The following is a 27,337-nucleotide window of genomic DNA, read 5'->3' as shown; positions in this document are numbered from 1 at the left end:
ACATTTTTTTTACCACATGAATATCAGCAAAATTTTTTACTGTAAAAGTAAATCATCAAACTAAATCAAACCCATCAATTTATTAATCATTTTATTATCACTATAAATGTGCACTAAAACTGCTGTCGTTCCAAATAGTACTTGGATTGTAAGTTATCCGATTAAACATAAATAAATAATAAATATATACGCACTCATTTTCAAAATCTTTTGCAATGAAAATTAAGAAATGACATCAGTTTCAATCTGTCAATCATTGTATTTTAATTTGGTCGCGCGAACCGGACCAAGGAAATGAATTTTCCGTGTAGTCAACTTAAAATATACATACAGTTTTCGAATATTTTAAAGTGGAATATGCTCATACAGTATAGTTATTAATTAATAGAATTTTAGGATTGTACAGTTAGAAGCTTGACCCTACTTAAGATCCAAAAACTTTTTGACAGCCTTGTTTTATGAACTGGCAAAATTTTACATGACGATGTTTTTGGTGGGATGTCATATTTCGTTAATATGTAAAGCCTTCGCTTAAGAAAATAATAAACTCTGTTTGGACCTATATACAATATATGTAAAAGTTTTAATACGAAATCTAATCTAATGAATCTAAAAATTCCCCTCCGCTAGAGACTGCGTAAAGCGTAGAATCGTAGAATGTATTTTCCAGTCTTCTCTTTCCGGACAGGCTCCATAATAAATGAAAAGCGACCACATCTAAATGATTGACCCAATTAGGATGAGAGGTACAGTTTTCTTTATAAATAGGAACATTAGTAGCCCCTCTGTTTCCACAACAATCTTATTTATTCGAGAGCAGGGTTTACCTACTCACTAATTATTTTTCTACGAATACAGTACTTAGTTTTGTAACACGATTCTGCGAAAATAAAATAAGTATAAACAAGTCGCTATTACTAAGATTACTATGCTTTACATAATGATGTATGTTTCGTCACGAGCTTGCTGCTTTAATTACCTACATAAACATTATTGCCTAAAACGTTTCACTGATAATTGATTTAAATAAAAATACTATAGCGCCTGAGAACCCGCTACACAGAAAAAAACGAGTATTTTGTAATTAAATACTTAATTACAAAATACGTATTTTGGAAACGTCTATGTTCGCAGTTGGTAAGGCATCAGCATCAACAGATAAGATTGAAGCTAGATAAGCTACGTACAATACTAAATAAAATTATACAATCACTATACACGTGAAACACATGAATTTTACCCTGCCCTACATATGGTAGTCAAACATGGTCAATAACAAGAGACTACATTAAGCAAATTCAAGAATGTCAAAGATCCATAGAGAGAAGTGTCCTAAACATAAAGTTAATCGACAGAGTCAAAAACACAGAGATTAGAAGAAGACCAAACTTTCCAGACGCGGCACGACATATATTAAAACAAAAATACAACTGGGCAGGGCACATAGCCAGAATGAGGAACAACAGATGGACAAAAATTGCAACATACTGGAACCCAAAAATTGGCAAGAGAAAGAAGGGGAAACCCAAAACAAGATGGGAAAAAGACATCATAGAGAAAATTGGAAAAACCTGGGCAGAAATAGCCACAGACAGGCAAAAATGGAAAGAAATGCTAGATAAATACCTAACCATATTAGATTCGAAAGAGGCCTAGGTCAAAAGACCATTAGGTACGAACATGAACAGAAGAATATACATATATTAAGAATAAAAACAAATGAAACTAGTTCGTGAAAAGAAAGGCTTTAATAATAAGTACATTTATGAGTCCTCGTTACTTGAAATAAATGAATTTTAATTTTTTTAAAATAATAATAACACACGTGAAATATTTCGCACATAAATTCCAATGAGTTTTCCGGTATTTATGTGCGAAATGTACCTAATTTGATATTTGCCAGTCGCTTTTCAGCGAAGGAAAACATCGCGAGGAGACCGGACTAATTCCAATAAGGTCTAGTTTACCCTTCGGGTTGGAAGGTCAGACGGCAGTCACTTTCGTAAAAACTAGTGCCTACGCCAAATCTTGGGATTAGTTGTCAAAGCGGACCCCAGGCTCCCATGAGCCGTGGCAAATGCCGGGATAACGCAAGAAGGATGATGACTATACACGTGAAACTGAGAAAGATAGGTAGGTAGAGATGTCTGGCTGTTTTATTTCCTAGGCAGTTTAATTTCCTGTGTCACGGAATATTTGAAGCTGAAAAAGTTGGCAGACTGCCGGGAACTTAAAGTCGTTTAATGATTTTTTTGTATTTATAACTGAACTAAAATAGTATTTTGTACAATCGTGATATAATATAAAGCTTTTCAGTCGAGTACCATGTTTAGGCCACGAAGCTTGCTGAGTGGCCTAATAGTACGGTACGAATGTGAAAAGCTTAATTATATCACTAGTGTAAACAACACTTTTTCTATGAGTCATCATTTTTATCATCAATGGACGAAAAGTATCATCATTCAAGTTAAAATTAATGTTAATGGCGTCGTTCACCGTTGTATCAACATCGAATTACCTAGCAACCAATTGTTTGTAATAAATAATACTTACGACAATAGTTTTTTTGTTTTACAAGGAGGCAAACTTGTTAAACCGCACGTGCCAATATTGACACCCGAGCAAGCGAAAGAACCCAATATTGAACCGCGAGCGAGTGGTTCAAAAAGTGGAATCTTGAGCATTGCGAGGGTTTCAAGGCATGAAGGTTTGCCCCCAAACTTTGTTCGGCAATCTTTGCCCCCGAGTGAAACACAAAACCTTTCACCACACCAACAAGAACAAAATACTGATTATAAAGCATTAAACTGAATCAAATCTATCAATTTATTAACTATTCATGATTCAAAATCATCATTTATAGGTAAATTCTACCAGCCAGCTCAAGATATCAAAATTTGTATGAAATTTTACTTTGCACTCTTGTGGATCAAATGCAATTTTGCTATCTGTTTTCGAATAGCAAAGTAAGTCTTTATCAGTGGGTGCAGTGAAAATTAATATTTCAACTACAAATTAATACTTACATGAATTCATTGATGCTTGGATGTTTCCTAGGTCGTATAAAGCTGGTTTGTCCACGCAATCTGCTCGACGATTTAGGAAACAAACAATTCACGACAAGGAACAGGGGCGTGGCAAATGGATCGGCAAATAAAGATCGAACATTCTCGAAACAATGCCCAAAGCCTTCGCAAGCAACGGTCGCGGTTGAGAGAAAAGTTCAAAGAGAACTACAGCTTGGAGGAAACAACTGCCGGCTTAGACGAAGTGACAATCGTTGACGCTTCGAAGCGATCGAAACGCAGGCTGGCTCTGTCGCTGCACTGCAGAAGAGCGATACGGAGTGCTAGCTACGACACGCTCACGAAACGTAAGCGACTGTGATGATGGCTAAGTACCATGGCGCGAAGCCATTTGCACGGCTTATTGTAGACGTTGGTATAATAATACATCGACCAAGATAAAAGTTTAAAGTTTTTCTCAGACGCTGGTATTCTTGATCATCATCCTCATCTTTCCTTATGTTATCCCGGCATTTGCCGCGGCTCAAGAGAGCCTGAGGGTCCGCTATGACAATGGTATTGGTATTTTTGATAATGTACTATAAACCTAAAAAAACGTTTTTAATGCATGCGTAAATACGAAATACTTTTGAAACCTTTTTTGAGCGCCCCAATAACATAGGAGAGCTGTTTTAACAAATGTTTTAAGTTCTCAAATCGTATAAATCTTAAATAAAACTGTATAAATGCAGAGTCAAATGACATGACTAATAGATTTCGTGCGATATCGACACCAAAGCTCCAAGTTTTTTTAGTTTTTGTTTTTTCAATGTCACTTTTTTTTCAGTTTAACCATTTTTTTGTGTAATGTTTGGACTATTTTGGCAGTTTTTTTTATCAGATACAACATACCTACGAGTACATATGAAAAATAAAACAACTAAATATCACTATTTAAACGTTCACACTTTTTACACGTCATTCAAATTTAGGACGTTTATTCTCGATCGTTCTTTGATTATGTATGTACATTTAGTTCGACGGTTAACGAGAATGAAAAATAATAGCAAAATCTTCACCATAAAACCTACGGAAGTTAACTTACAGCATTTTCGAAGGCCTCTAAAGGCTCATAAATATGATTTATGTGAGCCAAACCGGCTTATAAGGTACGATATACTCAGCCTCAGCATATAAACATCGGCCATCCATTATTCTTCAACAGGTTAAATTGACTATGAATTTGGGAAAATATTTTTTCCGCGGACAATAAATCATTCTCTTCTGTCTTTTTTAATTAGGTAAGTAAAATAAAAGTGTTTTAGGTTAAAAATTACTATCTTTCGTGGTAGGTATTGCTACCTTCCCATTGTTGTATCGCTGTAAGTAGGGATTGCAATCCAGCAGTGTTTTCAATCCAGCTGGATTTTTGCTGGATCGGCGCCAATCCAGCTGGATCCAGCGCGGATCCAGCAGGTAGAAAAAATGCCAAAAAAAAATTACATTTTGCTCTACTATAGGGCTCTTATTACTAAAATTATTTGAAATAGTGAAGGGAAGGATGAAAACGCGCAATTTTGTAATAAAAAAAAAAACTTAAAACGGTTCTCTTATTTATCTCTGAAAATTGTATGACCGAATATCACTTCCCAACGCACGTTTCGCGGAATTTTATTCCGCCGAATGTTCATTTCCCAATTATCTTTTTTTTTTTTTTTAATTTGCCAACCTTGCATTTACCTACCAACTTAAAGTTTGGCCGTTTTTAGGGTTTTTCAAAAGGCCTTTTTTTAAAAACCAAACTTACATGTTATCTAATTTTTTACTTGACGTAATATACAACTAGTTGTTTATTGTATGTTTTATTGAACACCGATAATATCTATGGCGTATTTCGAAAAATATGCAATACTGAGACTCCTATGAACTTCTAAATTTATTGACAGGGATGCAATTACGTATTTTACTTACGTATTTTTTTTAAATAGTTACCTACTTCCTTTTTTTGGAAGAATATTGTTTAATTTATTGTTATTACATTTCAAAAGTTTTTTTCGGTTTGCTCACAGTCAACCTAACACGCCCCTCCTAGTTTCGCTCGTCGTCGCCCCTAACTGAACTCTGTCATATATGATTATACTGCCAACATAGTCCGTGAACAGAAAACTGCTACTTTGCTCCCTCCTAACAGGGAAAAAACTTAAAATTTAGTTGTAAAAAGTTGGCATTACTTTTTGTAATCATTTTTATCCTTATAGCAATCTACATAAATAAAAAATGTCATTAAGAGTGTAACAACGATGAAGCGAAGGTACTACAATAAGTAGGTACATAAATACTGCTATCAACCAGAGTAGACATGGCCTGCTTTTTTGCCACAACATTTGGGCATTCACTAGTTCATATTGAAAATTACTAATTTACTTACTAGTACTTAGTTTAACTTACTTAATATTTATGAAAAAATAAACCTCTAATTAGGTATATTATACGTAGACAAACATCAATCAATATTCTGATCTAAACATAAGTTGAAACTCAAAAGAAATTTTGCGGTAGGTAAGTAAATAATTAAATACTATAAATACATTTTGAGATTTCAGTAGTTATACAGTTTCAAACTACTTACGTTTTTGAAAAAAACATACAATTGTAGCGAAATAGAATTATTTTGTGCTAAGAGGCCACAGGCTACGCGCGGGAACGCGGAACCGTTTTAAACATGACGTAAAATAAGTTTACTGAAGTTAATTACGCATTTTATTGCAGATTTTTTTATTTGCGGATCCGCAGCGCTGGATCCAGCGTTGGCTGCTGGATCCAGCAGACCGAAAAATGCGCTGGATCCAGCTGGATTGCTGGATGCTGGATCCAGCAATTGCAATCCCTAGCTGTAAGACATATGTAGGTTCTTATGTGTACGTTTCCTATTCGTATTACCATCACTCTTTATTGCCTTCTAACAAAAGCTGTGAAATAGCATTCATTTTATCAATATACAGTCAGCGCGTTTTCAAACTAACCGTTTTGAGAGAGCTGCTAAGCCGACGAGCTTGGATTTTAATCCCGTGAACGTGAGTCATTGATATTTATATGTATTTGTATACCATATGTATCGTTATTATTATTATAGCCTCATTTATTCCTTAGGTAATACATTCACATTCAAATAATGTACAGATCATAATTAATTTCACATGCATTTTTTTCATAGCTATTTCATATTAAATTTTTAAAATTAACTAATTTAAATTTACTCGTTTATAAATTAAACCATTACTATTAAGAATTTATTAATTTTTCTCAATAATTTCATGCGAATTAAGATATTTATAATTAATTTATTTTATCATTTTTTCTTATTACTTAAGGACCTCTCTTCGAGTGAAGGCCTCCTCCATATTATTCCATACATCTCTATTGTTGGCTTTCGACATCCAGTCTTTACCAGCTACTGTATTTATTTCATCTACCCATCTTGGTCTTGCTTTTTTTCACTTATGTTGTGGTCCTGGCTAGATAGTCGCTTTGTACGTCCATTTCTCTTTATTCATACGTGCTACATGACCAGCCCATCTCCATTTCTGTTTTTTGCTATATTCCAAAGCGTCTATTACATTTGTGTTTTTTCTGATATCTGCATTGCGTTTCCTGTCATTTTTTCTGATATTAAGGATACTTCGTTCCATAGCTCTTTGGCATACCTGTAATTTATTTTTTATGCTATTACTAAAGATCCAAGTTTGACTGCCATGTGAGAGACAAGGGAGTATACAAGTATCAAGTACTTTTTTCTTTAGTTTAATAGGTAGGTTTGACTTCAATACTTCTTTGTAGCTCCAGAATTTACTCCATGCATGTATCGTTATATGGGCACTTATAACAGAAGCCTTCTTAAGGTTACCTTGAACCTTAGTAAATCTGTGTAAAAATATAAGCAAGTGTGACAGAACCTTAAAAAGACATTGGAGAAACCTGGCAATAAATGTTATCGCTGTTCATAACAAAATAAACTGGGAACTACAACAAAGAATCGGGAATGGATGTTAACTACCTTCATAAAAACCGAGTCAAATAACGACAATAAAAAACGGGATTTCGCTCTAATTCAATTACAGAGTGAAACTTCTAAATAAGTTCCCAAAAAGTTGTCAATGTTTGCAAATATGCCTAACTTTGCAGAGGGATCAGAATTTGATATTAAGTTTTGTTCAGAAAAAACTGGGATTGTTAGGCGGGACATAAATTGAGTTGGAAGAAAGATTACACCGTTATAAAACTTCAAAACAGCCTTAAGTTATGCCAGAATATATGTAAAATGCTACGCAGATAGAAGCAAAACAGAAAAGCACTGTGAGTTTTATTAGCAGACCAAATACAAACTTAGTTTTCAAAATATCAAAAAAAAATGTATAAGGAGAATTTACCAATAAGTAAATGGCCATTTGTAGTGAGGCCTTAAATAGTACCTATTGTAATAAAATTATTGATGACCGACTATTATTTGATTGGTTATTTTTAATTTCGTAGTTAAACTATTGATGTTATTTCACCAAAATTATATATTTGAAAAATTTGTAAAATTTATCGTTATTACTAGTAATGTAAGATGTTTGTAAACAATGTTTTTCTACACCCTTTCCAGGGTCCATTATCTACATATGCCCATGTAACATATTGGAATGTAAATAAAGATCTATCTATCTACCTATAAAGCAAACAGATACATATAGTGCATAATAGTTTTCCATCGTATTTTTTCAAAAACGTTCGTATTTGTCATGCCGGTTCAGACTATATCAGTAGGTATTTAAGTATGTACAATACCCACAGCTGGAATAGGCCTCCCGGCCGCATTTAAAAAGATTCCACGGCGTGCAACCGACAAATTGCGATTTCTGCTTCAAGTAACTTTTATTACTTTTTCCTATCGTGGGTATAAGGCAGAAACTTGCCAAAGATCATAATTACGTTTGTGTGTTCACATTGAACGCATCTTTTTGCTTTGTTTTACCCTGGAGTTCAGCTCATGCTCTGAAAGTGGATTAGTCATCTAAAAAGTTGATGTTAATATTACTTAGTCCCTATTTTATATGAGCAACAAATTGTAAAAACTGGAAAAACGTTATATTGTCTTCGGTTACCGCGATAGTTACTCATGAAATAAAACTATGGAAACGGATTAAATCGCGTATAAAGAATTTAAAATACATCCCGACGTTTCGAACTCTTTATTGAAACGTCGGGATGTATTTTAAATTCATTATACGCGATTTAATCCGTTTCCATAGTTTTATTTCATGGAAAAACGTTATTCGTGAAATAAATTACCTTACAATAAATCAGTGGTTATCAGCTGCGGAACATAGTATGCTCTGAATAATTTCAAACAATATGAGATGAGAGTAGTGAGCACCTAACGTGCTGAGCAAAGGTGTCAAAATGTTTCCAAATTACTTAAGTATCAAAAAAGAGATATAATATATACCATCAAACTGTAAGAGATCCCTTTTCATGGAAACTGTAGAGATTTATTAGAATTGAAAGCTATTTGAAGGTATTCTGGGCGGCAGATAGTTTTGGTTCCATATTCCTTCCGTTACCGGCACTATACTCTGGGCCCAGTGTGCAGTGAGCTACACAAGTGCATGGAGAAATTATGAATGAATTCATTGATAAATTCACCATGCACTTTTGCAGCTCACTGTACAACATATAGTAAATACCAAAGGTTATAGGCTACTTTCCTACACTTAAAATAATAGTACATAGTGCAACAAGGGGAGGAAGTTGAATTATAATATTACTAACGAGAGTAAGTTAAATCGCGACGACTTGCTCGAGTTAGTAATATTCATACTCCCCGAGTTACACACAATGTTTTTCATCACACTCGCAATGTAAAAAATATGTAAATAGATGTAAAACAGATAAGTACGGTACAAGAAATTTCATTATTCCCTTGGGAGAACGATTTTTCTGTAACTCACGCTCCGCCTGCGTGCAATAGCACATTTAAAGTGCGGGTGTCATGTGATGAAAAATATTTTTCACTACAGATGGTATTTTTTTTACGCATTAGTGCGAGAAGTGGTTCATTATATGCCAGGTCGAAACATTGGAGGCTCATATGTACTGAAAAACGTCGTACGATACACGTGCGAAAAGGAAATTCGGAACTCGTGTCGATTTAAAACACGACCGAAGCGAGTGGAGTGTTTTATGAATCTATCGCCACTCGTTTCGAACTTCCTTTTTTACGCACTTGTATCGTAATGTACTATTATGCAGTGCACGAAATAAAGCACCACATAATTAGAAGAAAAATATGGACCGTAGTTATTTTGAAACATAATTTCTATTTAATAAGTCAAAGAGAAAGATATAAAGTAAATGAATTGACCGTGACGTCACTCTTCAGTATCTCATAGTAATAGCACAGTATAATAAAGAGTACTATCGTACAGTATGGCCACTCCCGCTCCCCTCTGAAAGTGCCACCCATCCCCTCTCGGTTACCTCACAGTTACCGCCTGTCAAAAACGCGAACAGTCGACCTGTCATATGTCACTCATACAAGCATAGTACGCGTTCACCTACACGAGCTTAGACTGTGTGCTAGGAACGGTCCTCTTTCATATATTTGATCGCCATCAGTGTCCGAGGTGGTAATAGCAAATCGTTTTGACAGTTCTTAAAAAGCAGCTGATTTGACAACTAGGAATCTAGCCTATAAATACCTTCCTATTTCCAAACGAGAGCACCATACATTCACCACTTTATTTGCCATTAAAACTTCGAGCTCCGTACGCCCGAGCGTAGCCTGCTTGCCGCATAACTATTCGCATTTCGCCAAAAAGTTTGCCGTGTTTCCCAGAAATGTTGAATTTAGTCAGAAGCCTGTATGTTTATTGTTTCGCCTAATATTATTTTAGTATAAGTAGATGCAGGTAACTGAATATATTATTAAATTAACAGGATTTAATTATACAGTGCATTAAAGTAATACGTACGAGTAGGAAGTGTTTCAAAACTAGCTTGAACAGCGGTAACAATTTAAATGGCTTGGGTCTTTTTTATATAAGATAAAATAATGCAATGCAATACTGCCTGCTGCGCCGCGGTCCCGGGTTCGAATCCCGGTAAGGGCATTTATTTGTGTGATGAGCACAGATATTTTTTCCTGAGTCATGGATGTTTTCTATGTATATAAGTATTTATATATATATATATTATATATATCGTTGTCTGAGTACCCACAACACAAGCCTTCTTGAGCTTACCGTGGGCCTCAGTCAATCTGTATAAGAATGTCCTATAATATTAAAAAAAATATATACGTGTAGTATATAGGAATATGTATTTTTGTTTGTTTTTAATTTAGTAAGGGAAGTAAGAGAGCATCAACAAGAAAGTGTGGCGACATAAATGAGCATAATGTTTTCTTTATGGTTCCGAGAAACTTTTATTTCTCACACTTCATTTATTTTAAACGGAGTTATAATATCTTTGATTTACATACCCAAGCTGTGTTTCCCTAACGTCCCGCCTTAGGCGTCATCCATATATTACGTCACAGTGTAAGGGGGAGGGGGGGGGGGGGTCATACTAAATGTGACAAGCCCTGTTAAAGGGATACAAAAAAGCGTGACATAGGGGGGGGAGGGGTCCAAAAACCTGAAATTTGGTGTGACGTAATATGTGGATGATCCCTATGCGCTGTTCAAAATTCCATACAAAAGGAGACACCAAAACATTTACCTCAACTCCACGTTTTCGAATGAAGTTTACACTATTACAATATCCTGTTTCCGTTCTTTTCTTTTACACTCACACTAATGCAATGCACATTTACACAAAATCAACACTCATTTATTATTATAGTGTATGCTTAGAAACTGTCTTTAGTTTAGAAATCGTACTAAAAATGTACATATTAATTAGCTTTTATAAAATGGTATAGTTCCAAATCGTTAGCTTTTGTTACATTTAGCATTTCATTTTTGATTTTCCTTTTTAATGTATGTCAATAGCCGAATCATTTTTGTTAAACTATCTTAAGTAACCGGACTTCCGCGATACAGGCTTTGCCTAGTGTGGAAGTCACAGTAAATGATAAAATTGTCGCTATTCCTTTTCTTGGTAAATAAATTATTCTTATATAATAAAGGAGAAAGACAAAGTTAAGTTATTTCTTATCTTATGATAATTATGGTGTGTTCTAATAAACTAATTTTATTTTTCTAGAATCTTAATTAAATTTTGCTTTTATCTGAAACTTTGTACCCTACCCTTAATACGTGCCAAAAAATAACTCAGGTGCGATTAAAGCATTAAGTTAGAGCCTTCATGGGCAATAAAATTTAATAATCCAATTCGCAAGTCCAAGCGTGATTGGCACAACTTTCACAATATCCCCAAGGTATCCCGACCCTTTATTGATCTTCGTACTTCAACAGAGGTGAACTCCAGTTGTTTGAAAAAAAAAATGTTTTGTCATGTGACTTTTTATAAAAAGAGTCAAATTGTATATTGAGTAGGTATCTAATTAATCTACTTTTAACTATTACTTAGTGTGGCCATTTTTTGGTAGCATTAATATCTCTTGAATATATAAATATGTATGTTGCAAGCAAAAATGTTGAATTATTTACATTTCACACTAAATTTAGCATGAAGCTACTGTATTTCAACATTCTCAGAAGCACTGTACCTGCAGTTACTCGTTATGTTTAGCAATAATATTTTAAAATATTAAATCAAGACAATTTTAATCAACGAATCGAAACATTATTAAAACAGAAGTGTGTTCAAAGACAAAAATTATGTAAATATGTACTTATTTCCGCGACGTACTCGGAACGTCCCCATACAAACATAACCGATATTTATTAGTCAAGTTGTCGCATTAATTTGGCATCCCCATCTGCTGGCCTACCCAAAGTGTCAATCGTTGACGCTACGAGGCGATCGAAAAGCAGTTTGGCTCTGTCGCGTCATTACAGAAGAGCGATAGGGTGAGAGATACTTGAGAGGAGCTTAAGCGATTGTGACTTTGGGTAAGGCACCCTGGTCTGAACTTGACCTAGTTCGGTCAAGGGTCTTCTTTCGCGATTATCTGCGAGTGGGAAAGAGAGGGGAGGCGTCTTGAAGGTTCGTGTAAGGCTGATGTTATGAAGGGTTGGTGTAGTGACTTTGATGTGCCGGGTGGTTTAGCGTTGAATATCATTCTACCACGTGAAGCTGTTTAAACATTCTATTAGAGGGGGTAATTGACCTTTCTTGACTTGTAGTTAGAAGGTAGGTAACGATTTTCAGTTTGAATAGGTAGACCTAATATGATAATATGATATCTCCTAGATACTTGACAGAGTTTGCAAACTGATTTGTAAATTTCGAAGGTCGCTTTCGCAGAGACTATTTCTCCACAGCAGCTGTCACGATCCTTGCCATGTGCGGGGAAAGATCCACTTTCCTTGTTCGAAATACCCGAAAGCAAATACAAATATTGACTTCATTTTCCTTGTCAATCTATGGCGTGGCTACGCCGCGGACCTACGCCACACCTCGGACACTGGCGATTAAATATATGAAAGAGGCGCGTTCCTAGCACACAGTCTAAGCTCGTGTAGGTGAACGCGTACTATGCTTGTATGAGTGACATATGACAGGTCGACTGTTCGCGTTTTTGACAGACGGTAACTGTGAGGTAACCGAGAGGGGGTGGGCGGCACTTTCAGCGGGGAGCGGGAGTGGCCATACTGTATGATAATACTCTTTATTATACTGTGCCTACGCCGTAGAATCTTCGATAAAGATATATTGCATGGAGCCGATTTGTACTTACTGGAGGCAGTTTCTGATTTTGAGTTTGGATGTCTAAATTATAACTACATCATAGATCGTATTCCTATTTACCTATATCGATTTTGCTCTAAATTGGGTATAGATTGGACTTTAGAGTCAGCAAAAATTTTGTTAGCAGAAAAGTCTGTTTTGTGTTAAGATTAATTAGCATCATCGTATCTTTTCGTACACGACGCGCGATGTATGTGTTGACGCGAGCAAGACGCACATAGATATAAAAATTTAAGTCTGAATTGGCCTCCAGGTTTATGACAATTTAATCTCATTTTTATGCTCTGCCGTCCCTCTCCTTTTATGTATCTTCAATTACTACATGGTATTTATTAAAATAAAATTGCAAATCAATATCAGGTTTTGTAAGATTAAAATAATGTTGTGATTATTCAAACGCGGTAGAAAAACGGTGCAGTGGAAGTGTTTAAATACTGTTCGTTCGTACTATGTTTAAATTCGATAAACGTAGACTACACCTGAACATTCTTCAAAAATTATACGTGAAAACCACGTGAAAATCCGATCAGTAATCAAACTAACAAACAGACACACAGAGATTTTCATCAATAATTGTAATTACGAACGGATGACATCAAAAACTCCTGACATTACGAAGTCTAAATTGTCTATGAGTCATTATGTTGGAATGACAACTTATCGTTATGAACGATCGATATGAACGTTTGAGTTTGTATAGCTTTGAAAAAGTGCGTTGATATTAATTACAATAATTTATCAGATTTTTTACCGACTTCTTTACGTTTTATTTCCTACCTCTTTACAATAAATATTTTACTATCAGTATATTTTCTGTTGTATTAATGTTAATGTTAGGTACTATAAAATTAATACTGTACTAGCCTTTTCCATAGGATTGTTGCAAATGTGACGAAACCTAACAAAATTTAGTTTTTACACAAATATTGTGTGACGTAAAATTGAAAATCCTCTGATGACGTTAGCAGCGTTTATTTACAAATTATCGTTACATCATTTTATTGACATTTCCAATCACTAATAATTGTCTTTGATCATATTTGACGTTTCGTTTGTTTACATGATAGGACAAGTAAAGATGAACTGACTGTAGACTCACCCAGATCCCACAGTCAAACTGTGTAAACAGTTTTGGGGGACATTGTATTTACATTTAAGTTTCTATGTAAGATGTTTTATTAAATAAAATAAATAATAAAAAAAAATGTAAAGACAGACACGGCGGGCAACTTCATTTTATCAGGCGTAGTCATGGCGTACAAGCCACTCACAGCGTCAGGGCAACAAATTACGAATAATAGGTATCCATTATAAACTCCGTCAATAAACAAAACATTAATATTATTTAGGTATTTTCGTAAAGGAATTTTATGATTAAATTTATTACTACTAGCCCCGATGCATATGGTTTCGTCTAGTTAGACCATTTTTTGAGGTTCTCCTTTTTGTACACAAATAAAGTCTTAGTTCAAAAATCATTAATGTTTAATACTAATACTAATCTAGTTTATTTTTTATGGTAGTATTGTACAATAACTAAATCTAAATACAAGAAATATCATTGATACTGAAAGGAAAAAAAATACGATTTTTATTTTATCTTTTATCGATGGGTATTATAATACATGACTGATGTAAGGCGGCCCAAGGAAACTAACTAAGTTCTGCTAATAAACTAAAAACAAATCTTAAAGCCTATGCATGCAGAACTGTTATAGGAGACGAGAACGTGATTAAGACAACATTTTTTTAAAGTTTTGGTTTTAACAATACAAATCACATGCAACTTTATTTTACAATCAAAATAAACTATATTAGAGTACTTTTACAATTCTCACTACTGGGTCGTGATATACCTACATGTGTAAACGTTATTAGAATAAACAGAATATTTCTGTATTACTAGACGAACTCTTCTGCATCGGGGCTAGTAGTGGAGTTCGTATTTCAAAATATTGTACTCAATAAGAGTAACGATAAATAAATCATATAATTTTCTGACGGATGTGCAATTTTCTGGATAACCTGCGGGTATCATTTGGGGAAGTCATTCAACATTCTTTTAATAATTCGTAACATTTACAAATTTGTAAGGTACGGGGGCAATTTTGACTGGCAAATTATAAAGTACAACTTTGACTACCTACCGACAAATTAATTTTACTGGCATTTATATTAAAGATTAATTAACTACTTAGGTATTTTTTATAGTCACAAGTCAAACAAATGCCTTTTTTATGCATATAAAAAGGTAATAAGAGTTTGTTTCAATTAGCCAGACGACAAGCAATTTACTATTGAAAAGTCTCATTACAAAAAACTTAAAACGGCAAACCTGAGATAATGAAGTTTATCGTGATTTAAGGAAACAAAATGTAATGAGAAATGAAAACACTAAAAGGTGTCAAAAAACAAAAAATCTGAATATTGCTATAAATTTATTTTAACAGATTTCACGTTATAAGTTTTCCAAGTGATTCAGAGACACACTTCACCGGTGTTTACGGATGAGCTAGCCCCATAGGCTAAGTAATAAGATTCCTGACTGTGGCACCCCTTTAGACAAGAACAATACATCGTCCGATTTTAAAAGTCATTCCCTAATCCGGAAGAAAAGAGTGGAAATGAGAGCAACTTTAAGACTGGAAAAACTGTTGCAACTGCTTGCAATTCGTCCAGGCAAGTCAAACAAGTATATCACAAAAAATTATAATTCAGTCAAATCCAATTCAAAAGTAATTAATTTTAAGATTCCCTAGTGTGCCATTGCTCCAAACCATATTTCCATTTCTTTTTTTAATTATATATGGGCCTAACTCATCGCCACAGGCTAGCTGAGGCAAAGACGTGGCGTACGATGGAGCGAGGCTTCTGTCCGTAATTATTAGTACTAGAAATCTGCAATTGTGCAGGCACATACAGGTATTAATTAGGAATGCTGATAGAATAGTAAAATATCCATACTAATATTATAAATGGGAAAGTGCGTATCTGTTTGTTTGTCCGTTTTTCACGGCAAAACGGAGCGACGAATTGACGTGATTTTTTATGTGGAGATAGTTGAAGGGATGGAAAGTGACATAGACTACATTTTGTATCTTTCTAACGCGAGCGAAGCCGCTGACAAAAGCTAGTATTATCAGGGGCGGCTCACTCCGCGATTCTATCGCCGCGCTACAAGTACATGCCGGCGGCCGCGAGTTCGCGGCTTCTTCACTGGTGACGACCTTCACGCGGTGCAATAGAATTCAATGTCGGCTGCTCGCGTGCGGTCCGTTTGTTAATGTAGGTAAGAATTTGTGGCGGCATTTTGTGAACATCAAAGGAGTGAGCCTTCTGTACTTGTACTATTATATATTCTGTGGTATTATTATATTTTATATAGAATCTGCCTCTAGTAAAACAAAAGTGATGGTGATTTATTTCTTTTTAACCCCATTAATGAGGAGTGGTATTGGAAGTTTTTACTAACTAATATGAGTTAACTAGAAGCATTTTTATACTCGGATGCGATAGCTCTGAAAGATAAAAAGAACTTTCAAATATTGCATGGAAAGAAAGTGTGGTTGGAGCAGCTTATGAGTTAACTAAAAAACCTTTTTTTATGTGTGCCTTGATCATTATACTGCAACTACCTACTGGTATTTTATAATTATTGTTTTAAGTATAAATTTCCTTTTTCTATCTTATTATATTTTTACCAATGCCTACAGAAAGAAAAAATATTTAACTACGTACCTCCTATAATTACTAAAGATATTTTTAATATTAATTACTTAACATATAATTTAGTCTGTGTCTGTCTCAATCCCCACACCCCTGTGCCACATCCGTAACTCTTAAATTATATTTTTTTTCGTCATCAACGTTAGAAAACGATTTCGGTATTTCAAAAAAAAATTACAGCTATTCTTTTTATCAAAAGGAACAGGTATGGAATAAAATAGGCTTATTTCAAATTAAAAAGCGTAATACTTATCGTAGCACCGTTAATTACATAAGAAACAAATAAAGTCTACGGAAGCGTGTACCTACTATCTACTATAGAACATGACATGACAAATGGGGTCTTCTATCAAATGTATTTTAAACGCATCTGTTAGCGCCTAATGGCAAGTCAACTCGATAAAAACGATTATAAATTAACAGGATCCTTTTTTAGCAACCCGATTGAATATTTATTAATGTATAACAATACTAATATTATAAATGGTAAACTGTGTGTGTCTGTCTGATTGTCCGTCTTTCACGGCCAAACGGAACGACGAATTAACGTGATTTTTTAAGTGGAGATAGTTGAAGGGATGGAGAGTGACATGGGCTACTTTTTGTCTCTTTCTAACGCGTGCGAAGCCGCGGGCAAAAGCTACTAACAATATATACGGAGAATAATTTCAAACATAGGACAAGTAGATCCGTTTCCTACCAGGTTTACCAATAAAATCTAGTCTGAATTAGGAATGAGAAAAGAAACATGAAAAGTACGTAAGTAGCTAATTAACTACCTCCCAAACATAATTATGACAACTGCAGTACCTAGTCTCCTATTAAAATACCTATTTTTAAACCAAATGTAATCACAGTTCTATCTGCAAGTCGCCGAAACCGGTTGAATTAACATTTGTTGGCTAATCAATTATTTCCGGGAAATAATTGTTCACGTTAGGAATTTGAGAATATCAAGAATTTGAGGTTGTCAAGTAGAATCTTCTAATCTCAATCTGTACAAAAGCAAACGAATCGAAGTGCTTTGCCACTTCTCTACCGAACTCATCTATCGTTGAAAACTTGCAATATAAAATATTATATTCTTCACGTCAACAATTTGAGAATATTAAAAAGTCGAGATTGTCAAGTAGAATCTTCTATCAAATTTATTATTCTCATCACAGTTCAGTTCGTAGCCAATAATAGCGAATTTAAATTAGTTACGGGAAAAAAATCATGAAAAGTATCTACAGAACTAAGTGCTTCCAAACATATGACAACTATAGAAGTCTCTCAAATTTATTTTTAAACGCATCTGTGATCGTGAAGCGGCGTACCGATTTTATATTAGCGGATTAGTGAGACTTACCTCATGGCTTGATCGGGTCGTGTTCGTGCCAAGAGGCGCCGCGGGAGGCGCCGGGCGCACGGCCCGGCCGCGCTGAGAGCTGTGCGCACCAGGCGTGACACGTCCGCGCCGTCGAGCGTGGGCGGCCGTCTGCCGCGCCCCGCGCCTCCCGGCCTGACCCTCTACCATGAGCAGGGTTTTGGATGCCACACCGCGGTATATCAACTTATAAAGTAAACCTTTCATACGGGGATACCTTTAAAACTACTAAAATATAGTGCTATTGATATGTAGGTAATGTTTATTCTAACATTTAATCATAAGCAATAATACATTATGTCTTATATAGAAACTAAAAAAAAAACATTAACTTAATAAAAACAATATGCGGTATTATGTACAGCTTAAAACTAATTAAAGATATATTTACAAATAAAAAATGCTCCCCAGGTCTTCGTGGGCGGTAATGGTGCCCAGTAGGCTGGCAGCGTTGCCTTTTTAAATGGCCAAGCTTAATCGCTGGCCAAAGTAGCTGCCAGCCCTCTGGTCACCAAATGCGTCAACCAGGCGTTGGGAAATTTCCTTAAATATGATTTTAGCACTCGAGCCCCACGGTCCAAGTGCCTCGACCCCAAAAGGTGCAAATTTAATCTTTATTACATAATGAAAATACAATTTTACACAAGGCGGACTTACTGCTATAAGGCATTCTCTAGCAGTCAACCTTGCTATGCCCTTGCAGGGCTCATGTTTGAAACATTCATTGTCATAATTTTATACCTATTTATACAACATATAAAGAACAAATAAAGAACTTGAACTTGAACTTTCGAGCAAAACAGAAAAATTATAGGCGGTGCAACTTTAAATAAATCATATTAAGAACAAAATCGACATCGACTTTTTTTTTTTAACAGAGTGGCAACCAAAACCCTCATCATTGACCGTGAGTGAAATATTGTAAACCGAGGGCCAATTATGTGGTTCGCGAAATCGGCGATTTTAGTTACATTGCGGACTGTCGAGCTGACATACAAATCAGCATACCAATCAAATGCCGCAATGCAATGAAACTCTCACGCGAGTTTTCACACTGTGTAAATTGGCCCTCTAATAGTGAATAAAAGCTGTACAGTTGACTATAAAGAGATGTATCCACTTTTTCACCTTATTGCATTGCAATAATGTGAAAAACTGCATACATCTCTTTGTAGTCGACTATACCAATATATAAGCGAAGTAAAGTAAAAGATATAATTTCATTTGGCATTTTAAATCGCCCATTGCCAACTTAGCGTGGTAAGATTCTAACATAGTTTTAAAACTGACCTTGGACGTTTTGAGGACAGCGTTGCCTCCGTCGTCTCGGATAAGTCTTTTCTTTTGTGAATATTTATACCAGTTTTCGAAGCGCTAGTATTAGCCTTAGCGGTAAGCGAAGCCCTGGTATCCTAGCGGTAAGTACAAGTGGCACGCACTTACCGCTCGTTCCGGAAGTCGCGGGTTCGAATCTCGGCTCGCACCAATGACTTTTTCGGAACTTATGTGCGAAATGTTATTTGATATTGTTAAGGAAAACATCGTGACGTGAGGAAACTGGACTATCCAATAAGGTCTAGTTTCGTAAAACTAGTGCCTACGATAATCTTGGGATTAGTTAGATCAAAGCGGATAACGCAAGGAGGATGATGAATGTTTATATCAGTTTTCCTATACCATATTTACTCAATAGTGTAAAGGTTACCAAAAATGTAGGATTTTTTTATTCCAGTAAACTACCAATCAGGGGGCAATTTTTACAACTCGCATACGGGATTTTGTCACTAAAATACCGGTTGAAAACGGTGACTTGCTTATTATTTTCAGTGACAATTTTCTGAATTCGAACGCGTGAGACTCAAAAATCGGCCCCCTGATGAGAAAGTGAAACTTTCTTAATGCAACGAATGCCATTTCCCGTGATGCTTGCGCTATTGAGTAACGGATTCCAAAAACCCATGGTAGATGCTCTGGGACTACTTCATATGGAATTTTGAGTTTAATGTTTCTTTTAGTACATTTCGGGGTTTTTACAGATTTATTGGAATGCGAGGATTAAAAATATTGCAATTTTTCAACGATAGATGAGTTTGGTAGAAAATTAGAAAAGCACTTCGATTGGATTGCTTTTATGTCGGTTCGAACTTTAAAATACTCCAAATGGTAAACGATACGTTCTTTATCAAATGTGTAACCACCAATGTTTCTAAACAAGAGTTATCCTCCTGATAATTCAAACTTATTTTGTTTTCCTTAACTACTGTAGTGGATATCGTATCTAGAGGTAATATTTGATGTATTTTAAAGCTCGAATCAGGCCCTAAATTAGTGAAAGAGTACCGAGAACTGCTGGTACAGTCAACCAATTGGAACCCTAGGCCACTCTAGAACTATGTCATAGTGACGTTATAAAAATAAATAAATAAATAAAATAAAAAGCTTTTATTTCAGGCATAATGATCCCATAGGTTACAACTAGCTTAAAACTAAATATAATAAAAATCAAATTAAGTGTCTTGACCCTTTAAAGGGGTGCTACTCATTTAAAAATTTAAAATTAATAATAATATAGCACTAGATCAGTGCTGTGTCAGTGCTGTGTCAGTGCTGTGTCAGTGCTGTGTCAGTGCTGTGTCAGTGCTGTGTCAGTGCTGTGTCAGTGCTGTGTCAGTGCTGTGTAGTCAGTCGAGTACCATGTAGGCCACGATGCTTGCTGAGTGGCCTTATAGTACGGTACGAGAGTGAAAAGCTTAATTATGTCACTATTGTATACAATACTTTCTATGAGTCATTATCTTCATCATATGGACGAACAATATCATCATTCAAGTCATCTACAGTATTAACATTGTCATCGAATTTCCTGGAAACCAATTGTTTGTAATATCTGTCTCTGATTAGTCTATATCGCGATAGATAAAAAAATGTGTTTCAGATGCAGAAAAAATTACCACGTATCGCAAATTAGTATAGAACTTCTATGAGGTTCTATTTTTGAAATTATTACAGTTAACTAAAGTGAACTGTAATGAAATATTATAGTTGACTGAGTGTCAAAGACTATCCAACACTGAAAAGTCAGCACTTATAGTTTAGTCTGTGGTGTCCTAATTGACAGATTAAAGTCGACGAGTAAAAAAAACATTTTTATAGCACAAAACCCTACGTGTCCATTCAATTTGGAGGTAGGTATGTATTTCTACAAGTTGAGTCTGTGGCGTCTAGTCTGTTAATGCCAAAGGTGTGCCACAATAATATAATAGATGGCGCTTAACAACTGCTAGTAGGCCAGTGCGGAAAGTTGTATCAATTCTACCACTAACGAAGTTCCGAAGGACTGACTTTCGGGACATATAGGTAGAACTTCTGTCAATCTCTATACGGGCTTCGGCCTCAGAGAGTACTCTCTATTGTCATCCATCGTCATTTTTCCCACAAGTCTAAGAATAAACAAATAATATTTTATACTTACCTACCTACGTACTAGTTATAATATTTTGCAACTGGGATAAGTACTGTGACACTTGAATTCTGAATTACGCATTACAATGTTCGCAAAATATTGTTGAAGAATAATTTATATTTTGACGTAAAATATTTATGTATTTAATTAATCGTATGGCACGAAAATAGGCAAATAACAGGTTTTATACAATAAAACCAGTCAGTAAGAATACAAATCTAAAAGCTATAGGTCAACATTTAGACAATTAAGCCACTCTGCTGCGTCTGGTGCTGGTCTGGCATAATCTAGTATGCATATAAAAAGTCGTATGATAGACATGCCAAGTGGTAATTCGTAACGTGCCACAGGTTTTAAATGTCCTTTGATGTGAGATTTGTAGGCTCTCTAGCCCCGGTGTATAGCCCGGGTGGGGGACGAATGTTACTCGCGTCCGCAAGAGATATGTACCTACCTACCACAACCCTGCACGCGTACCCTGGCTGGTGGTAAAGAGTGACAAACCAAGAGTAGACTAAATAGACATAAAATATTGATAAATATATAAAAAGTATAACTTTTAATAAGGTACAGCGGGGCAAATCTCGACTGGGGGCCAAATGTAACTGGTCCATTTTTTCCATGTTTTACAATGATTGCGTTATTAAATAGAGTGTCCACCGGTTATATATGGTAGGCGTGTTCAGTGGATACATGTAGAACTCAACATCATGGTTCATTATTGTCAGTGTTTATTAAATAGATTCGAAAAAAACGTCTTATAATATCCCAGTCGAAAATAGTAGGTATAGTAACTGTAGTAGGTCTTACTGAACAAACATTTGATTACTCGATTTAGTTCGTAGGCACGTGAAAGGATTAGGATTAAATACAGGATCACAGGGCACACATATCGTTATAATCGTCTTCTAGACAACCTTGAGATACATTATATTTTATGAAAAACCTTTTTCTGAAGTTTACAGTAATCAGGGTATATTTGATCTTTAAATAAATAATGATAGTGAGTTATGAATGCCAACATAAAGGGACTAATGCGGGCTCACAGTTTGATATCCAAATGATGTTATTTTTTTCACAATTTATCTCCTTATTCTTAAAAAAATAAAGTTTCCAAAATACTAATATAAAAATGTTATAAAAATGATGTATAGAGTTAGTTCGGATATAGGAAACCCTTTTTTCATCACATTAGCTGTTTAAAGGTCTCATTGCGTCTACGTGTACTGAAGCATAATGTACTATTTTATTCCCAAGGGAATAATGGATTTAGTTTTAAAAATTAATAGAATACGTATAATACTTCAGGCAAAGGATGTTTCAATCAGCCAAGGATTTTTGTTGCACAACCAAAATTTGACTATTAAGCTACAAAAGATATTATACGATATGAAAAATGCAATTTATTTATGTTTTAGAATTATTTCAGTGTGTTTTGCATTTATTTCGTAAATTTAACTCAGATACATCGTTATAATTTACAATCTGACAATATGTTCTCGACTCGCGCTTGACCGCGTGCCAGCGCGAGGCGCCCACCGTTGCCTAGCAACGGAGAGTACAACAGATCAAACTTAATGAATGAATGATAAATAAGTAAAAATTTAGTTCAATTATGTGATAATTGAATTATATGCTTTTTTGAACATTGCATTTAATTTATATGCGGGATTTTTGTGTTTGTGTTCGTTCAAATAGTGTTTGGTATCAAAAACAATGGAATTTAATGTGAATAATCTGATACAGATGAAGATACACTACTGGTCTTTGCGTCGTCGTTGCATTGAAGGTTTTGCCTTATGACTTTTTTTTGTATTTTTCTCTCAAATGTGATGAAAAACATTGTGTGTAACTCAGGAGGTAAAGATATTAAATACTCGTGTCTATATTTACTCCAGCCCGCGGCTGTCGTGAATATATCAGGTCACTCGTATTTAATGACCCCCTTACCTCCCTTGTTGCACAATGTACTATTTTGCATTTCCACACAATCAATGTTGTAATGTAACCTATGTCGCACAATGTTATACAGCATTTTAATAACAGACTGTATTGGACTGGGTCAAATATTGGAAACAATATTTGAGCCATTATACACCTACGTTACTTTAATGCCTATCGAATTAAAAAATAATAAAACTCGCTCGCTAAGTGCGTAAATTGCTAATTTATGTGCTTATATCGAAACTTCAAAGGGCCATACGTACTAATATTATAAATGAGAAAGTGTGTGTGTCTGTTTGTTTGTCCGTCTTTCACGGCAGAACGGAGCGACAAATTGACGTGATTTATTTGGTGGAGATAGTTGAAAGGATGGATAGTGACATAGGCTACTTTTTATCTCTTTCTAACTGCTTACTTCTTAAAATAGGGGGGGGTAGAAATTTATATGGAGCATTCCGTAATTTTAGAATTTATCGCGAGCAAAGCCGCGGGCATAAGCTAGTATGCATATAAAAAGTCGTATGATAGACATGCCAAGTGGTAATTCGTAACGTTCCACAGGTTTTAAATGTCCTTTTTTCCGCACTTGTAACGTAATTTACCATTTCATGCTTAATGATTTAAATTCGACAAAAAAATTTGACGCTTTTCGTGATTAGATACTGAAAAGCTCTTCAAACTGATGGGAAAGCTCTATCTCGCTGGAGCTACTTAGCAACTAAAAGCTTGTCTTTTACCACGAAAAGAGGCTTTAAATAATAAATACTTCGCCTCGTAGATACATTAAATTTACAAAGGTACGCAAAATGTGAAATAGTAAGAAATATTTTACAGATTTCTAATAGAAGGTTCTTTGTTCGGCTCGTTAGTGCAATTAGTATTCAAACAAATATTTAAATAGAAAAATGGATTTATTCAGATGAAAGCTCTTCATATAAACAATACTAGGGATTTTGATTAAAATAAGGCATTATATCAATAATTATAACAAAAACATGGACAGCAAGTAAGGTAACGGACCCAATCATGGACAGTTTAAGGAAAATTTTCGCCTGTTTTTGATATTTCACTCATAAATGTAAAAATTCTACCGCTAAGCGTGTTAAATCTTGAATTTCCTATCCTTCTTTTACATTTCAAGCGTATTGCAGAATGGTTACTCCTAATAGTTTCTTCATACTTAACAAATTAAAACTAGGTGTTTTTTCTCCAATTATGGACGGCAGTTCTCCAGTAATGGATCCCCCATTATGGACAGTGAAATAAGTGTAAAATTTTACTTTTAAAGCCAACTGATACTCAATGAGTTAATTTTATATACCATAAATACAATTATTTTGAGTTATTTTAACATAGGATTGTTTCTAGTAAATTTTGGTTTTGTAAATTGTTCCTTGTCCATCATAGGAGGTACGCAGTTTTTCGGTTCCAGTAATGGACACTCGCAAAATAACGCCATTTCTTTATATCTTTGGAGCAACAAACTAGTATGTTTTATACCTTACCTCATGCTTAATGCAGTAAGTAAAACGCATTCAAGTTTACACCGAGTATTATTTTTTTATTATTTTATACATGAACTCAACTCTCTTAGCAACATTACTAAGAATTCGTCTTGATATTTTTTTCAGTAAACTAATGAATTTTATCTTGTCGCCAAATATTTCAGAAATAACCGAATTAATTGAAACTTCAAAATGAAACAGCTCTACAACTCTAGTTTATGGTACATAGCCGTCAGTTTTTAGAAACTAATTTTAGATACTTATTTTTAAGGATTTGTGTTTTTTTGTCCATAATGGCATCACCGTCCATTATGGGCTATTTCACCTTAGGTATCTTTTAAACCCAATTTATATTTAATAAGTCGAATAAAAATATACAAAGTAAATGAGTAGACCGTGAAGTCACTCGTCTAGGTTTCATATTAATTCCATATTAGCAAAGAGTTCAAGTTTGTTTTGAGATTTTTTTTAAAGCAGCTGATTTGAGGGCAAGTAGCGTATTAGAAAGTGGGAACGTATTTAAATAGATTTGAAAGGGATGACTAAAAGTGATAATTCCCTATTTTATTTTGAATATGAAACGCCAAAATGTAATACCTTGAAAACGCACAAAAAGTTCATACTTTATTTAGGATAGCAAAAACAGTAATATAGGTATACTAAAAATATGACTAAATAATTAAAACTATAAAATGTTCATTGATTCGCTGCGCTTTAATACATATTAAAATAATGAGAAAGGAGGCCGCCTCACTTGGCCTCATCTAGGCGAGCCTGGAGGAAGAATCGTGAGATCTTAGGCGATCGAAATCCCTTCCGCGAACCCTTACTGAGGGAGTCCCTACTGAGGAATAACAGTATATCAGAATCATTATTTATCACCATGATTTATGGATTCTTAGTTTCGTATTCAATGTGTTAATACCATGCGGACATTTATCAAAACTAATAATAATCGAGTGGTGACGGGTTAAGAATTTCACCACCCCCTTTCTTCCCGTGGATGTCGTAGAAGTCGACTGTGGGATATGGGTTAAATTGTGGCGTAGGCGAGAGGCTGGCAACCTGTCACTGCAATGCCACAATTTGGATTTCTTTCAACAACTTTTGCCAAGAGGCCCTGAAACTTAGTAGTTCATGTGCTCTGCCTACCCCTTTATGGGATACAGGCGTGATTATATGTATGTATGTAATAATAATATGATCCATTAGCAATCGTTTGCGTAAATTTATTTTTTTATTTATGAAATTAAAGACATTGTTAAATTAAATAACTATGCTATATTACGCTTCTAAAAAAAAATACAATTCTGGAATAGTTTCTAATCCGAAATGTGTTTTATCCGAAATGTGGCGCAATTTTTTATTGTTAAAAAAACATTGTATTTACTTTTCTATAGACATATTTCGGTGAAGGAGAACATCTACGATATTAAAGGTCTTACCCTTCACGTCTCAATAGTCCTGGAACGTCCCGTATATTACAAACATACTTAAATAATTTTTAAGAAAAAAAAAACCGTCGCCTTTCGGGTTCTGGTGAAAGCTACTTGCGAATGTTGGATTATGTAGAAATGTGTAAGTATTTTTTAAAACTGCTTTTAATGCTTTAATTATTAGATGGAAACACAAATGAATATATGTATAACGTTAAGGTTTGAGGAGTTTCCTCAATTCCTCATGAATCCGATTATATTATAAGAAATCGAAGCTTGACAAACTTTGACTTCAAAACATATGCTTAACAAACATAACTAAATAAATGTCACTGTTCTGAACTTAAATGCATGCTTTTCTTACAAAAATACCAAAGTCACTATGAGTGTGCCGTTCAGGTTTGAGGAGTTTGGTTCTGGCCATCATCAGCAGTTCCACTGCACCAAATGTCACTGTTCTGGACGAAAGTGCATGCTGTTCTTATAAAAATACCAAAGTCACTATAAGTATGCCGTTCAGATTTGAGGAGTTCGGTTCTGACCATCATCAGAAATTCCACTGCACCAAATGTCACTGTTCTGGATGAAAGTGCATGCTGTTCTTATAAAAATGGCAAAGTCACTATAAGCGTGCCGTTCAGATTTGAGGAGTTTGGTTCTGGCCATCATCAGCAGTTCCACTGCACCAAATGTCACTGTTCTGAACGAAAGTGCATGATGTTCTTATAAAAATACCAAAGTCACTATAAGCGTGCCGTTCAGATTTGAGGAGTTCGGTTCTGACCATCATCAAAAATTCCACTGCACCAAATGTCACTGTTCTGGACGAAAGTGCATGCTGTTCTTATAAAAATGGCAAAGTAACTATAAGCGTGCCGTTCAGATTTGAGGAGTTTGGTTCTGGCCATCATCAGCAGTTCCACTGCACCAAATGTCACTGTTCTGGACGAAAGTGCATGCTGTTCTTATAAAAATACCAAAGTCACTATAAGCGTGCCGTTCAGATTTGAGGAGTTCGGTTCTGACCATCA

At 35.1% G+C, this 27,337-nt stretch overlaps 1 protein-coding gene across 1 annotated transcript in view; it reads right to left on the bottom strand.

The window, feature by feature from the left end:
• The window catches only part of LOC125225271 (atrial natriuretic peptide-converting enzyme), a 181,743-nt gene extending 163,677 nt beyond the window's left edge, over window positions 1-18,066 (bottom strand). The window contains exon 1 of the mRNA XM_048128888.1: window positions 17,941-18,066. The gene's annotated coding sequence lies outside the window, so the exon portion shown is untranslated. The remainder of the gene's footprint in view (window positions 1-17,940) is intronic.
• Between the last annotated feature and the right edge of the window lie 9,271 nt (window positions 18,067-27,337).

This window comes from Leguminivora glycinivorella, chromosome 4 (assembly GCF_023078275.1).
Source record: "Leguminivora glycinivorella isolate SPB_JAAS2020 chromosome 4, LegGlyc_1.1, whole genome shotgun sequence".
In the NCBI taxonomy this organism is placed as follows: domain Eukaryota; kingdom Metazoa; phylum Arthropoda; class Insecta; order Lepidoptera; family Tortricidae; genus Leguminivora; species Leguminivora glycinivorella.
Note: the sequence above shows the minus strand (reverse complement) of the source record. Positions and strands in the feature narration are given on the sequence as shown.